The 14,679-nt window shown below is 41.7% G+C and overlaps 2 long non-coding RNA genes across 2 annotated transcripts; both read right to left on the reverse strand.

Annotated features, from left to right (window-relative positions):
* LOC110402888 lies at positions 1,434-5,567 on the reverse strand. Its single transcript, XR_002441380.1, has 4 exons — positions 5,481-5,567; positions 5,275-5,360; positions 4,382-4,525; positions 1,434-2,620 (listed from the first exon to the last, which is right to left on the reverse strand). It is a non-coding gene; the product is annotated as an uncharacterized LOC110402888 (long non-coding RNA).
* Positions 6,627-11,121, reverse strand: LOC110402827. The gene is made up of 3 exons (XR_002441331.1): positions 11,035-11,121; positions 10,804-10,903; positions 6,627-8,228 (listed from the first exon to the last, which is right to left on the reverse strand). It is a non-coding gene; the product is annotated as an uncharacterized LOC110402827 (long non-coding RNA).

Raw genomic sequence — 14,679 nt, forward strand, 5'->3', positions numbered from 1 at the left:
CCAGCACAATTCAAAACAGGGTTCCCTACACCCTGCGGGGCTGCAGGAGCAAGGCTTGGTCCTCAGTGCAGCTGCAGCGTGCAGTCCAGTGCTGCTGTGTGAAGGGTGGGCAGGGATAGATGGAGCAGCAATGCCCACATATTCTAAACAAGGGAGGATGTGCTCTCACTATCAGGTCACCTCTCATCAAAAAGAGATTGGACTAGGTTTGCACAAAATCACTGCCCACTAAAATATGTAGTTTATGTGTTTCTGCATACACTAAAATATTTTGTTATTAAGACACGAGACTAATTTTGTCATTTTGCTAGCAAGTCATTTATCCAAATATTACTTGACTAGATGAATATACATTACATAATTTCCTAAGTTTAATAAATAAATGCAACTGCTTAAAAATATTTTCTTTTTTTCTTCCAGAGGGTTTGACTGCATTTAGCTTCCACCTGTATTATAAGCTGAGAACAACAAAGCACAACTGCAGCCAGAGATCTTTGGAAGGAGAACTATTTTTTTTCCCTACCAGTTTATAGAAACAGACATATTTAAATAACGTGTATTGTGTAGCACAGAGATTTTTTAAGCTTCTTGTTCTTGCCTATTATTATTTAGTGCTCATGCAGCCATAGCCCTGAGAACAATACGAGTTTGATTTTATAAGAATTGATCTTCACCTCTTTCTTTGACTGCATTTGAAACAAGGAAGGAAAACATGCCTATTACTGCTGGAGAAGTTAACATACCTAAATGGCACTTTTATAAAGGGGAAGGTTGTAATAAGTCATGTGATTTAGAGTAAAGGCAGCATAGTGTGCAATGGGAGCAATTTTCTGCCCCTCAAACAGCACTTCAGGTGATGTTGTTCATCTTTCTGTGACTCACTGTGTCAAAGCATGCCCAGAGCAGAGGTGTTCAGGGACCCGACAAGCTGTAAGTGTCCGGCTGAAAAACCTGGGAGATATCCCAGGGCTCAAAGAGTTCACTTTTTCAGTTGCTCTGATTTACTTCAGAATGCACCTTTAGGGAATTTATGTCTTCCATTCCTTTAGTTTCCCATTTCCTTTCTTGTCATCTTTAAAAATCCATTAAAGATCACAGAGACAGTTTCTACAAGCTTCCATTTCCGAGGGGCTGTGGAGCTCCATGAAATGTGCAGTTTGGAGGTGAGCTGTTTTACTCACTGCACCTTGATGCTGTTAGGATGACATTTTAATTATAGGTGGTGGTTGCAGACCGAGAAAATACGCTGAATTCAACACAGAAACAAATGATTTTCACTCACATGGGCTTAATGATGACTAGCTAACCAACCGCTCCTGTACTGCTTGAAGAGGAGAATATTAAAATGCAAAGGCAGAGTGTGGATTTTGGTTTCTCCAGGTGTTTGCTCTACAGATTTAAAACTATAGTAATCCTACATGTGCCAAAAGCAATCATCAGGATTTTAATGCATTGATAAAATAAATACGGTTTCCATAATCATTGTCATACAATTACCTGCAGCATTCAAGCTCGCACTTACATTTTCTGTACAAAACATTTTGTTGATCAGATATGATCCTTAGTATTCCTATTTTGTAATATTCGCACTAGTTTCCCTACAGTAGGGTTTATATTAAAATGGCACACCACCCACACTGTCATTAATTTAGATTTGTCTATCACTGCGTATGCTTGCTGCTTTGCCCTAGGTATTATAATAACTATAGCCTGCTTGTCATTTCCTGCTAACACTGCCTCACCTGTAAAACTGCAGCAGCTCTATTTCAGCTTCCCTGGTTTCTGCCATCACCTTACCTATCTCAGTGGAATAAAAGAACATTTCTCAGGTGCATTCATAGATATTTTCATCGTATTTCAAATGCATTCAGACAATTTCTGCACATTTGCACTAAAACAAATGGAATAATTCCACACATCTCTCCATGTATGGAATATTTCCTGCCCTGTTTAAATCATGGTCAGTATGTACTTACACAATATTGGAAGGCAATGTTCCCAAAAACATGCAGAGCTATTTAGAGATGATATATGTATAATATCAGACACATCTGTGTGACTATGTCTGTAATCATACATGGTTTAGTTTTGTTTGTTTTTGTAAAATGCAGCATTTTTAAAGCACTTCAATAGGAAACAAACAGTTTAAAATATAAAATTTTAAAAGAAGTCAGGACAGGGAATTTGGATGGCGATTAATTTTAAAGTAGCAAAAACAGCATGTTATTAACATGAGACCTTAATTACACACGGTGTCTGCAACGGCACCAATTACTCTAACTGGGTAGGAGCAGTCAGATTAGCAAGACTGCTGAAGAACACGGCGATACAAGCAGACCAGCTGTAGGTCTGCACATTTTGGGGCTGCTGAGCTTTACTCACCTGTTATTTGGAAATAAACAAATAAAACAACCTTCTGAAACATTTCTTGTTGCTACAAACCTGCAAGAGCAATTTCACTTGCATGGAAGTATCTGCTCCTAATAAACACATGAGTCCATAGCAAGGCTCTGAGAGGGGCTCACATCCTGCTCTGGATCTGAGTGGAGCTCCATACAGCAGATACAGTCCCAGTTCCTACTCAAACTTCTTGCCTCCACTGTAGCACTTGCTATCCGAGCTAGGAGAGGATGGAAAAAAGGAATATATTAACCCGTGGGGGGTGGTGAACAAGCAATGGAAACAATAAAAAGACCATGTGTTAACCAGTGTGCGTATCTTGGTGGTTCCATATTTAGCCATATGTGCTAAATTAGACCACTAAACATTGCAAAACAAATAGCACATTGAAATGCTATCACAGCCCTGTAATTTATACTATGTTACACAGGGTAGAGTAAGTTTCTCACAGTAAATAGCATTTCACTGGATGACTAGTCTCTAACAGTATATCTTTACATAATTAAAGTGGACACGGTTTAGAAAAATGAAAAGGCTAGAATGTAAGGCACAGCTGCAAATAATATTAAATGGCATTATCAATAACAGAGATCCCAGGGTTTGCATATTAATTGTAAGAAGGTGCTAATTTGAGTGTTTTAAGCTTGCATTCACAAGCTTGTTTACATGCTTTGTTCCACCTGGACCTGTTTGGAGGTTTGTCAAAAACCTAACAAGCAGAAAAAGATTGCATTTGAAAATACACATACATGTTTAATTAAGCCAGGGCCACCGAACATTCCTCAATATATTTAGCTGTTGAGATTTAAGCACCACCAGAGCATCAGGCATTATCACCTTTTGAAGTACTGCAGAATCTTTAATATTTAAAGCACAAAGCAGACTTTAATATAAAATTCTAGCAGACCACAGAAGATTAAAGACGCATTATAAATGTGACAGTTTGTAAATGGAACACCAGTATTAAAGGGAACCCCCCTGATATTTTACAGCATATTTTTCAGGTGTATACTAAATTATAAATACAATTAAATAGCAGTAATTATTCTCTGGGAGGGGATGGCAATTTAACTATTCTAGAAAATAGTGATTAACTATAACGTAGGAAAGTGGTAATGTGTGTTTTACCACACTGTTCTTGCAGCCAAACTTCACGCAGAAGTAGACTCTTCAGTCAATTTAAAACCACCCTAGGGCCCTATATCCGTGGGCACAATGTTTTCCCTTCCACAAGGCAGGGAACAAGGAGGGTTGCCTACTTGGTCTCCAAACCTCTTGGTTTTTCCTTCAACTATACAGCTGTTCTCCATTACTGATAGTAGATGCCTGCTGCTGTGAAGTGCAAGGGAAGGAGGGCAGCAGGGAGGCTGTGAAACTGGTACATCCTGAAGAGTTTTAATCCTGAATTAAGATGGACCAACACTGGCTCTTCGTGGTCATGCAAGGAATTTGGAAAGGCAGGGACCTAACCTTATGGTGCACAAAGTTAATTTTGCAAGCCTCTGTCTCCAAATCAACAGGACTCATATCTAATAGGTTGCACTGGTCCTCTAGTTCAGTAAACAGATCCCATAGGGCCAAAATTGCCCAATTTCTTTTACTCAGCTTGGTTCTCCCAGAGGGAAAAGTACCCAAGAGGATGACAGCAACCATTACACGAGAGGAAGAATGCCCAAGGACAAGATGGGAGCCGGCTCTCTCCTTGCTGACTCTATGGGGAGTTGAGAGAGGCCCCCAGCAGCTAGACCCATGCCCTCCTGCAGCACAGACTTTGGGCAGCACAGGGCCCAGGCTGCAGCACAGGCTTGCCAGAAGGATGGCTGCTTGAGAGCGTGCCTCACGCCTGAGACTGGTAGGGCGTATTTGTGTTCTTGTCCTTCTTGTCCACAGATGGACATGGGCGCAGGACTACTGAGGGGGATGACTGCAAAAGCCATGGCTCCTGGATCGCTTTTCTCAGGTCAGGGCACTTCTTACTCACCCTTTTCCTGCTGGGGATTCTGCCATCTCCAGGCTGGAGTGTTGAGGCGAGGCTCACACCCCGATGTCATTTAAATTCCATTGGCAAAATAAGCAGTTCTGATGGCAGCAATGGCAACTATAAGTGGCATATTCTGTACAGAATCTGAGGAGAAGAAATTTAAAACAGGATTTTAAAAGCACAGAAATCAAACAATTTAGCATGAATATTCTGGTCTTTGGTGCTGGGCCGTACAACACCAAGGTCTCAGTGCTTGCACAGCTGAAGCTGCTCTTGAAACTCCCCAGTGTCAGACATACTGCTGCATTAAGGGCTTTCCTAATATGCATTCCAGTAGAAAAGCTTAGCATATTATTTTTACTTTTATTATTAATAAAATATTTATTTGTAGCTAACGTTATTCGAGTGTTTTAAGACAGAATTTTCAAAAAATATAGAGATCTTAGTTATACAATGTATTGCAGAAGTAAAACATTATACACAGTCTCCTAATAGAGAGGGATTAAAATGGATAAATAATGAAAAGATCACAATAGTCAAATAGCTATATTTCTCAGAGTCTAGTTTATATTGTTAACCTAAGTACTGTACACTAGCCATGATTAGACACACTGCTCATATAAAAAATGCAGTGCATCTGCTCTTCATAAAAGCAATACCCATGCCACGCTTTTTCCCAGACTTTGCAGGTGCTGGATCATGCACTTTCCACGTGTTGGCAGTGGCACCTCAAATGGTGCCCTGTGTCTACCTGGGATTCTTTTCATTCAAGGATGCCAAAGGCATATAGGAAAGAAGATAATGTGCTAGAGAGATGGGGCAGTTCTTAAGGTGATGTTTCAGTTGCTAGTGGCACGTTTTTTGATTTTACTAAATGACTTTTTTCTACGCACCATACACTGTAACAACACCTCCATTTCAGTATGGGTTGCAGGTCCTCTGGAAACAAGGATACTTCTAGCTGCTTTCTAAAGATTTTCTAGAATTAAAAAAAGAGAAAAATTAATTGGGACTAAATCCAAGATCTCATAAATTAAGCAAAAAAAACATCACAGGGCAAAACCCTATCATACACCAGCCAGCAGCTCCACAGGCTCACCATCCATTGGGGACGCTGAGGATCCTGGTTGAAGTCTCTCTGTTGGCAAGTCTGGGGTCTTTCACTTCAGCCCAGGAACTGCAACCTGGGGAAAATGCACAGCAGTGGTGTTATTCGGTCCTGCTGCATTCATTCAACAGAAATCTGGCTTCAGAAAACAAGCATTTCCTAAGGAAAATTTGTTCAGCTGAAAACACGATAACTTCTCCTTATGTCCAGCCTTGTCTCCTGACACCCACTGTGCTGGGGCTGAGTAGTGGAGGGCAGCCCTGTGCCTTTCAGATAGGGCAAGGCCTTGGCTGGACCAGCCAAGGGCAGTCTTTCTCAGACTCAACCCCTCAAAACAGCCCTGCATTCCCAGAGCGATTTTGTGTATCTGAGCTGACTGACCCAGCACAACCATCCTGTTTTACCCCTCACACAGGTTTGGAAACTGCTGAACCAAACCAGCACCAGTGAAGATTCAGCTGGGTATGCTCATGGAGAAAAGGCTTCCCCCAGTGAACATTTCAGTCCTTACTGATTGAGATTCTGATCTTAATTTGCTTGTTAAACCAGAATTTCAGTGGCTAGATAGTGTTTTGTAATCTCCAGTGCAAGGGCCCGAATCTGTTGATATCATAAGTGTCATCAACATTCAGCAGTGTGGCAGCTGTCGACAGGCAGTTCAGAAAGGCTTATTTAATTGATACTTTCCATTTCAAATACAATTTGCAGTCGGCATGTGGTGAGAAATGCATCTCACCATGCAAATTTTCATGATGCTGGAGCACGAGAAAAAGGGTACTGCTTTTCTTTTGTGAAAAAGCTTGAAATGTAGCCTAGGAAGCAGAACATTCAACTCTTTATGTGAAAGCTGGATTCACTTAGATCAACTAAATCACATTAAATCCCAGATTATTTATTTCTGTATATAAGCCAGTATATGCGCAAAATGCAGAAAGTAGCATATAATGTTTGGAAACAGAAAAAGAGGCTTCATTAAGAATTTAAAATAGTGCAATGCAAGCCTGAGATAGGAATCAAATTCAAGTTAGAGGACTCCAAAATTATCCAAGCCTTTCTAAGGAGATTTTTTTTTTTTTTACAATAACACGAATCTCAGAAGAGCAGCTGATCTTGCTCTATCACCATTGAAGGTCAAGAGATTTTAGCAAATACAGCTCATGGGATTTTTTTCCATATAGTTTAATTAATAGAACCTAAGGGTAGGCAAAACCATTTGACCATCTGATCTGACATCATCTGGATCGCAGACCACTGCTCCTTACCGAGCTGCCCTACACCAAGCCTAATAATTTGTGTTCAGCTAAGCCCTAACACTTTTCTTTCCTGTAAGAGACCTTTTCTCTGAACTGCACCTTTATGTTTCTAAGGACTATGCCTGCCTGCAGGGGCAAATGCCATGTTGCAAGACAGAGCTTTGAAGAGAAACACATAGACACATGCACATAGTGCTCGGCTCGTATATGTGACTTTATCTCGGTTTGCTCCTCCTTTTAGTCTACAATAAAGAAAAAGCCTCATAGATTTTAAAATACGGCTACTTTCTATGCAAGAGGGGCCATTACAGCCAGAGATGAATGATTTTACTATCATTTCTCACAAGAGCAGCTGCAGCCCTGGCTCAGCCTCCCAGCCCTGGCCAAAGTTAGGTCTCAAGCCAAGAGCAGTCTCCTTAGCCTCTCCCCTAAAATCCAGTGGTGAAAAGCTGGTGTTGACAAAACACAAGTTTCTTTTACACACAGACTCTTGTGTCACACTACTCAGTTCAGTCTCCAAATACCAACTCAGCTGCAGACAAAATTTTTTCCCCAGTGTTTCCTGTCATTGCTTTATCCAAGGCAGAAGTTAAATATAGGAAAGGTATATCTCTCTCTCCATCTTTTTCCTTGCCACCATCAGTCTGACCAGGACGAGGCTGGGCGCAGCCTTAGTCACCTGGCAAGCAGCACAGGAACTCACCCTTGGGGAAACCAGTTAGGACCTCAGCTCTTGGGCCTGGCTGTGAACCCACCCATTGCTTTAAACCTTCCTTTTTCAGGAGTATGTTTAAACCAAGATCTTCGATTCGAAACTCCTTTGTCATCTTTTCACGTGTCTCATCCAGACAGCTCCATCCAGCTTTTCCCATCCTTGGTTTAGCAGACTGTGCGGTGTCTGAAGTCCTTTTAAATTCAAACATTGCTGAACGTTCTTCTAGAGACACGACAGAGTGCTCCCAGCCCCATCCCCCTCCACATATCTTGGGTGAGCACATACTTAGATCCCCCAAGCACAGTGATAATTTCTCCTTACCAGCAGAGCCAGTCATTATTTATTATATCACTCTCTCACTTCTTCAGTTTCTCCTAGTGGGAACATTGCAGTGGCTGCTGGCTAGAAAATTAGCCAAGGGAACTTCTTCTGTTGGTCTCTTTCCTCATTATACTAGTAAAAAAAATTTAACTGTGACATTCTCGCTCTCTCTGTATATATATATCAACACAGGTTGGAAGCACACTGTAGGGGCTAATAGTGAGTAATTTAACTGTGGCTCTCTCACACGTTTTACCCTCATTCTTTCTCCAGAGTAGCAGCAGAAGAACAGTATGTTCATGTATTGTTGCTTCACATTATAAGCAGAGCTTGCAAGTTTATGTTGAATCTCACTCTTTCCACTAGGTTGTTTTTTTTTTCCATGTGTATGTGATGTAATTTCTTCCAGCGTCAAGGGGCTGCCATAAATTACAGAGATATTCAGGCAATCTGTAAAGAGAAGTTTTTTGTTTTTTTTTCTCCTTATGAAGTTCCTTTAAACAGACAAACAACAACAACAACAAAAAAAACAGAGGAAACTCTCACTGGAAGAAAGTTCTGTTTATGCACACACATTGTCAGCGATATGCTGCTAAAGTCCATTATATTCATAAGCATCTAGAGAGGTCATTCTTTTACATTCGGAGTAGACCTGTCTATAGGCTATCTCCATCAATGGAGGTATCACTGGAGACAGAATTGATGTTGTTAGCTGTTAGGACAGGAGCCATGTGAAGCACAAGGTGGAGAACATTTCTCCTGTCCCAGTGTACAGCTTACGCTGGGAATCTAATCTGGTTTCATTTCAAGAAAATGAGTAGGAGGAGGTTCTGTGCTCAGCTGTTCAGAAGAACTGCTGGCATGACCAGGTCACTATTTCCATGTATTGGGATATCTGTGCCAAGTGCATACAATCCACTCCATGGGAGGAATGCCCACACTCGGTCTGGAGGATAAAGGATTGAACAATTTTCTGAAATGATGTATTTGGGACTGGTCATAACAAATCATATGACTCTCTGCAGAATCCTTTCTAGAAACAAATCCAAAGGGGAACTGCAAATGATAGCATCACAAATGCTCAAATTTGTTGAAACTTTGGATTTTTATATTCATGATTTGACCCAAATCTGTCATATATAAATACACATCCCACTATGAATATAGGTGTAGTATAATTTTGTGACTTATGATAAAGTTTATGAAAAGAAAAATCTGCTTAAGTATTTTGCAGAAAGAGCAGAAGTTGAGGTTAAGGATGAAAAAGCATGGAAACAAACTCCTTTTTCCTTTTGCCTCAACAGGACTTTTGGCAATGACACACCACTGACTATAGCTCTGCAACTCTTCATTTATAGCAGGTGCTTTCTAATTATTTTATTTCCTGTGTCAATCTGCTTGTCTTGATGAAAACTACCACTTGCAGGGAGCAGACGCTGCACCCAAAGGATGTATCTGTTGACTCTGTTTTTCCTAGAAGGCACCAGGGGCATGTCCTCGTGCTCAGTCCTCTCCTTCCCACTCCCCATGCCCGCCTCATGCGTTCAGCTGGCTTGTGTGCTGCAGTGGTGCGTAACTGGCTGGATAATTCCATGTACCAAGCAATGCAGATGTCAGATGCTGGCTCTTGCCCAAAGGGAAGGAGGACGAGGACAGTAAACAAAGACCTCGGTGTCCTCCATTTTGGAGTGCCTGCTGTAAGTTTTACTCTCTTCACTTTGAATTATAGTGGCAGTGCTTTGAGCAACTACATCTGAAGTACTCCAGCAACATCACACTCTTGTTCCACCACCACTCTGATGACCACCAACATAATTCAAAGAGAAAGAGTAAAAACTCACCTCCAGGTATAAAAAAAGAGAGAGAGTTTATTCCCTGCCAGAAGAAACAATACGACCAAAATTATGGCAGTTTCTACCCTGAACTGTAAAACTAATGCTTTCTGTTAGCCAGTGAATAAAACTGTCCTTTTCCAGGAAAACCATCTTTCACACTTATAATATTATCTTTCCACTAGCTGCTGAACACACCGGTTTACTATGTCTAGAATCTTTTTCTATCAAAGAAAAGATAACAGCAGAAAAATGTAATGTATATTTGGCTGCTTATGGAGAAGGAGGGAAGGAGAAGAATCTTTCTGTATTTGCATTGCTAATTAGCAGAAAGCACACAGATAATACAATGATCAGTACAGTACACACGTTTTGAGAGATGAACAAACATTGCACTGTATCTGAATATGCAGACACACCATTTGTGTAGTTTACGTTGCACCCAGGCTTTCCCATGGCACTCCACAGGGGACACACTGAAGGCCCCCAATGGCGGGCTGGAGGGGATGTTAAGGGTATGATTTGTTTACCCTGGAAAGGACAATGCAGGGGCACCACTTGCTTTTCAATGTCATTTTGGTGTTTCTTCACCCCCAAACAAATTTACCAGCTGGGCTGATGGATGAAAAGGAATTTAAGAGCCTTGTACAAGGTCACCCTGAGGAATGAGCAAGTCAAGCCACTTACTCAAGGGCACAGAGTGCTTCAATGACCCAGCCTACCTCCTCCTTGCTTCAGGTCATCTGCGCCAACCTCTGCCCCCCTCACCACACAGCCTTCCCCGTGCAAGCAGCATGGTGTCAAGTTCACAGCAAAGGCAGTGAAGTGCCCTGCACCATCCATCCATCTCCTACATGAGATAAGAATTGTTCCTTAAACCTTTGTTCAAGGCAGATGCTTTCCTGGACCGATATTTTTTTCCTAAATGTCAGTGTCTATCCACAAGTTACAACTTGATATACACCCCGGTGCCTGGATATATGAATAGCTTTACAAGAAGAACACAAATCTGAGCTCAAACCTGAAGCAAATACTTCAGAAGCCGGCATGGCACAAGATATTATATAGCTTGAAACAAACACTGCCTCATCACAAAAAGGTCATTTCATTAGGAAAATGCAGTAACACTACCACATATCAGGCTTGATTTCTGCCAGTTCACATACATACAAGGTCTCAAAAATAGCAAGTACCTTCATGCTGCTCTCATCTGCGAGTACTCTCTCTTTCAGAGCAGGTCCATGAAATCAACTTTGTGGAGATCTCTTTTCTCACTTCCATAGCTTTTCTTACCTGAACATAAAAATTTTACATTCAACAGTATTTTTTGAGAATTTAACCAACAAATCCAGTGTTTCTGAGCTGAATGGCTCTCCATTTGCCTGTTAAGTGATACACAGAGTATCTACGTGATAAAAGAGCACCTATTTATAGTCCTGCATGGTGTTGTCTTCAAAGGTTAGATCTCAAGGTTAAGTTCAGACCATCTGGGGCTCCCACTCCACTCCTCCTTTTCCCTGATTAAGCCAGGGGGCAGGCTGTTTACTGTAGGTTAAACCAATGCAAAATCATTCCATGCAGGTGAAGCTCCTTGAGTACGTGACACTGGCTCTGGTGCCACTCGGGTTTAGCTTGATCTTCCACTGAGCTGACTCTGTTCTTCTGCTCAGCTGGGTTAACTTGTCAACATGGCAGGAGCTACATGCACATCGAGGAAAGCTCCCCAGCCCTCATCTGAATACATGTATTTGGAAAGTTGTATCCCTGAGCATCCCCTTTCAGTCCTCATCTACTGATTTCAGCCAGGTTACCTAACACATGATTTACCCATAGGAAGATGATTGTTATCTACTCCTTTTCTTTCCCTAGAGTTTGGCCATAGAGCTATCTTTAAAACCTGGATTCCAACACTCTGATTACATTCATGTCAGGTGATTAACATAAGGGTTTTTTATGATTAATAGTATAATTTATACACTCAAATCACTTTTTTTAAAAAAAGTAAAATTATTATTAAATACTGTCAGGTCCCTGTATGAAAAGACAGTTCCAGTATTTTCTTTTATAAATCTGATCTCTAACTTGAATCCAATTCCTGTCACCAACGCACCCTATCTGCTCAGAAGAGAGGACAACCTGACATCTGCAGCCATTTCAAATATAGTCGCAAAAAAATACTTGAATTAATATTAAATAGGTAGCAGTTTTAAGAGTGTGGGGTTTTTTTTGTTTTGTTTTTTTTTTTTAAGAGATCATACTATTCTTTTGAATACTATTCTCCACACAGGTGCTTGCATAATATGCGTCTCACAAATGCCTTGGGTAGAAAGCTAAGGAGTTTTACCTTGTGGTTATTAGCAGCTCAAGAGCTGAAATGCCATGATGGGCTGTACTGACCCTGGGACTGGCTTCCTGCAGCTGAACAGGCCTGTTGCTTTCTTGGCAGTATGAAACAGAGTAACACTCTGTTGTTCAGAGGTCGTTCAGAGACAAGTTTTGTGCTTTGCAGGAGTGAACATGAGAAGAATTGAAAGCAAACCAGACCATCCCAGCTCCATGTTTCTCCCTTGGTGTTTCTGTGGTTGCAGCCCTCCTCCTTTTGCATGTTTCTTCTGGTCCCCATGAGAACAGTGAGACAGTCATTAGCAATTAGCCCAGGGAGGGAGAGGCTAATTGTACCAATTAGCACTGGAGCACCAGGTGGGGAGACTTAGAGGCCAGTCAAGAGGGGACCAATAAGATGATTGTCACGATTAGTGAGACAGGACCATCTGAGGGGGGAGGAGGGAAAGAATGGGGAAAAAGGGGGGAAGGACTTGCTGATTGCATCTATTTGTGTCCTTTTTTTCTTTTCAAAATGCTTAAAGGGAAAGGATGGATCAGTCAAATTTGTGACTTAGGTTCTATACAAGGGCAACAGGGGAACCAACCTTACTGTTTTCTTTCACAGCTTGTGTGATTCAGAGCAGCCTTATTCTCTCTTGATACCCAACGAAGCCTCTTTAGAGGTCCAGAATAGCTTTGTTGCCACCCTTAAAATGTGGGTGAACACTAAGCTCTATGAAGTCCTTGCGGGGTCTTGCTCATAGCACAATACCTTGCCTGGCTTGGGTTTTCCCCCTTGTAGCTTGAGCTTCTTACATGGAAACAAGTGTAAATCAAGGGCACCTCTTATCCCCCCGTGGCCTGAATTAAAACTACATTACACTGACACATGCTCAAGTGACAGGATAACACACCTGATCACAGTAGATCACATTATAACAAGACTTACACAACACTCATCAACCTCATTTTTTGCAACAATCATTTGTCTCCCTGGGTTTTAGCTCAGTGCTTAAATCAGACTCCAGGACATGTTGAAATGAGGCAAACAGCTCTGTGTTTCAGTAAGGCAAAGTCTAGAAGAGATGCTCTCCATGAGCTACTCTGCATCTGTGATCTGAATTTTTACTCTCAAGGTGCACTGCAAGCATACGCACGAACACTGCATAAACTGCCAAAAGAAACCACAGAGAGATGAAACAATTAAAACAATAAAAGCACAGAGTTGTACAAATTAAAAATACCCATAAATGCCACAGCTATTTATGATGACTTCTATGGTGGTGCATTATACCACATCTTCTCACTGAAAGGCAGGACCCATGAATCTGTCTGTCCCACCCACTGTGTGTGGGAGCCCCTACGGCATCACCAGAAGTGAAGAGTGACACTGTCCTATGAATGGGGCATCCCCCAAAAGGGAACAGTTGGTTTCATTTTCCAGCATTTCTCTGTCAGAGTGTCATCTGTGCTCAGAGGGACTATTTGCTGCATGGGAAGTGCTAGCAGGAGGCTCAGGGCTTTGGGCTGGCAGGGTGATGATGCAGTACAATGGCAAAATGCTTACACCTGGGAATTCCTGCATGGGATTGGGCTGGCCTTGTCCCCACTTGCCCCGATGGCCACACAATCCCTTCTCACAGAAACTGAAACTGGTTGCTCAGCCAAAACCTCACTTTCTGGGGTTGTATAAACCACCCGAAAACTAACAAACACAAAACCCCTTGAGGCTCTGGAAAGACCACTGAACCATAAAGACCTAGTGAGATTGTCCAGGTCCAAATCAGCTACGTTGAACAGTATATGGTCAGTGCAAAACCCTTCAGCTTTTTGCTACTAGTAACAGAAAAAAAAAAAAAAAAGAGGTGCATTTAAACTCTAGCACCTTTCCACAGTTTAATAAGTAAATGGCCTATATTAAATGTCTGGCAACACATGCACTCTCCTTGTTTTCCTTCCTTCTTAAATGTTTCCTGGCATGGTGACAGGTAAAGCATAATACAGCTTGGCAATATGGCTTTTACATGGTGAAACAGCTCCTCCGTGCTACGCTACAATACATATTACTGTGACAAGGAGCTTTATTTTGAATTATCTGCACATACTAAAAGCCAGTGGGAAACTGAAGGAGAGTTTAGTGAAAACTATGTAAGATTTTGTCGCAGCTGAGCAGAAAATTTTGGATGGAAATCATGAAGTGTGGGGCTTAATCACAGCTCCTTCTGGTTGGCACACGATGGAAGGCAGCCCCAGCCATTTAAAAATCACTTGGGAAAGGGGGATGATTATTCAGCATTAAACATGTGTCTGTGGCACAGAATTGTTCAGATCACTTGGGGAAGTAAGTCATCTGCTTTTCAACCTGACAGTGCTTTTTGATAAAAACAGTGCAGAGAGCTGGACAGAGCACTTACACAAAGCTGATAGATGAGATAGTTGGAGAGGATTTATCCTGTGGCAGGGGAGCTGGGAAGGACTAAAGCTGTGCTGACTTCTAAGCATGGAGATGAGCAGGTTGTGCAATTATTTCTTAAAAGATATGTGAGGGCAGAGACCCACACAAGCTGCTCCTCTTTGGAGGTAGTCTTCCCCTGAGCCATCCTTGCACCTCACAAAAGCGTTTTCACTTGGCAGCTCTCTGAAATTTAGGAGCTGTTCTGCATTTCAAATTTAGGAAATATCTTGTATCTGGAAGCTGCTGTTAAACAAAGGTCTTACTTGCTTTGTGGGCTGAAGATAAAATG

The sequence above is a fragment of the Numida meleagris genome, chromosome 7 (genome assembly GCF_002078875.1).
Source record: "Numida meleagris isolate 19003 breed g44 Domestic line chromosome 7, NumMel1.0, whole genome shotgun sequence".
Taxonomy (NCBI): domain Eukaryota; kingdom Metazoa; phylum Chordata; class Aves; order Galliformes; family Numididae; genus Numida; species Numida meleagris.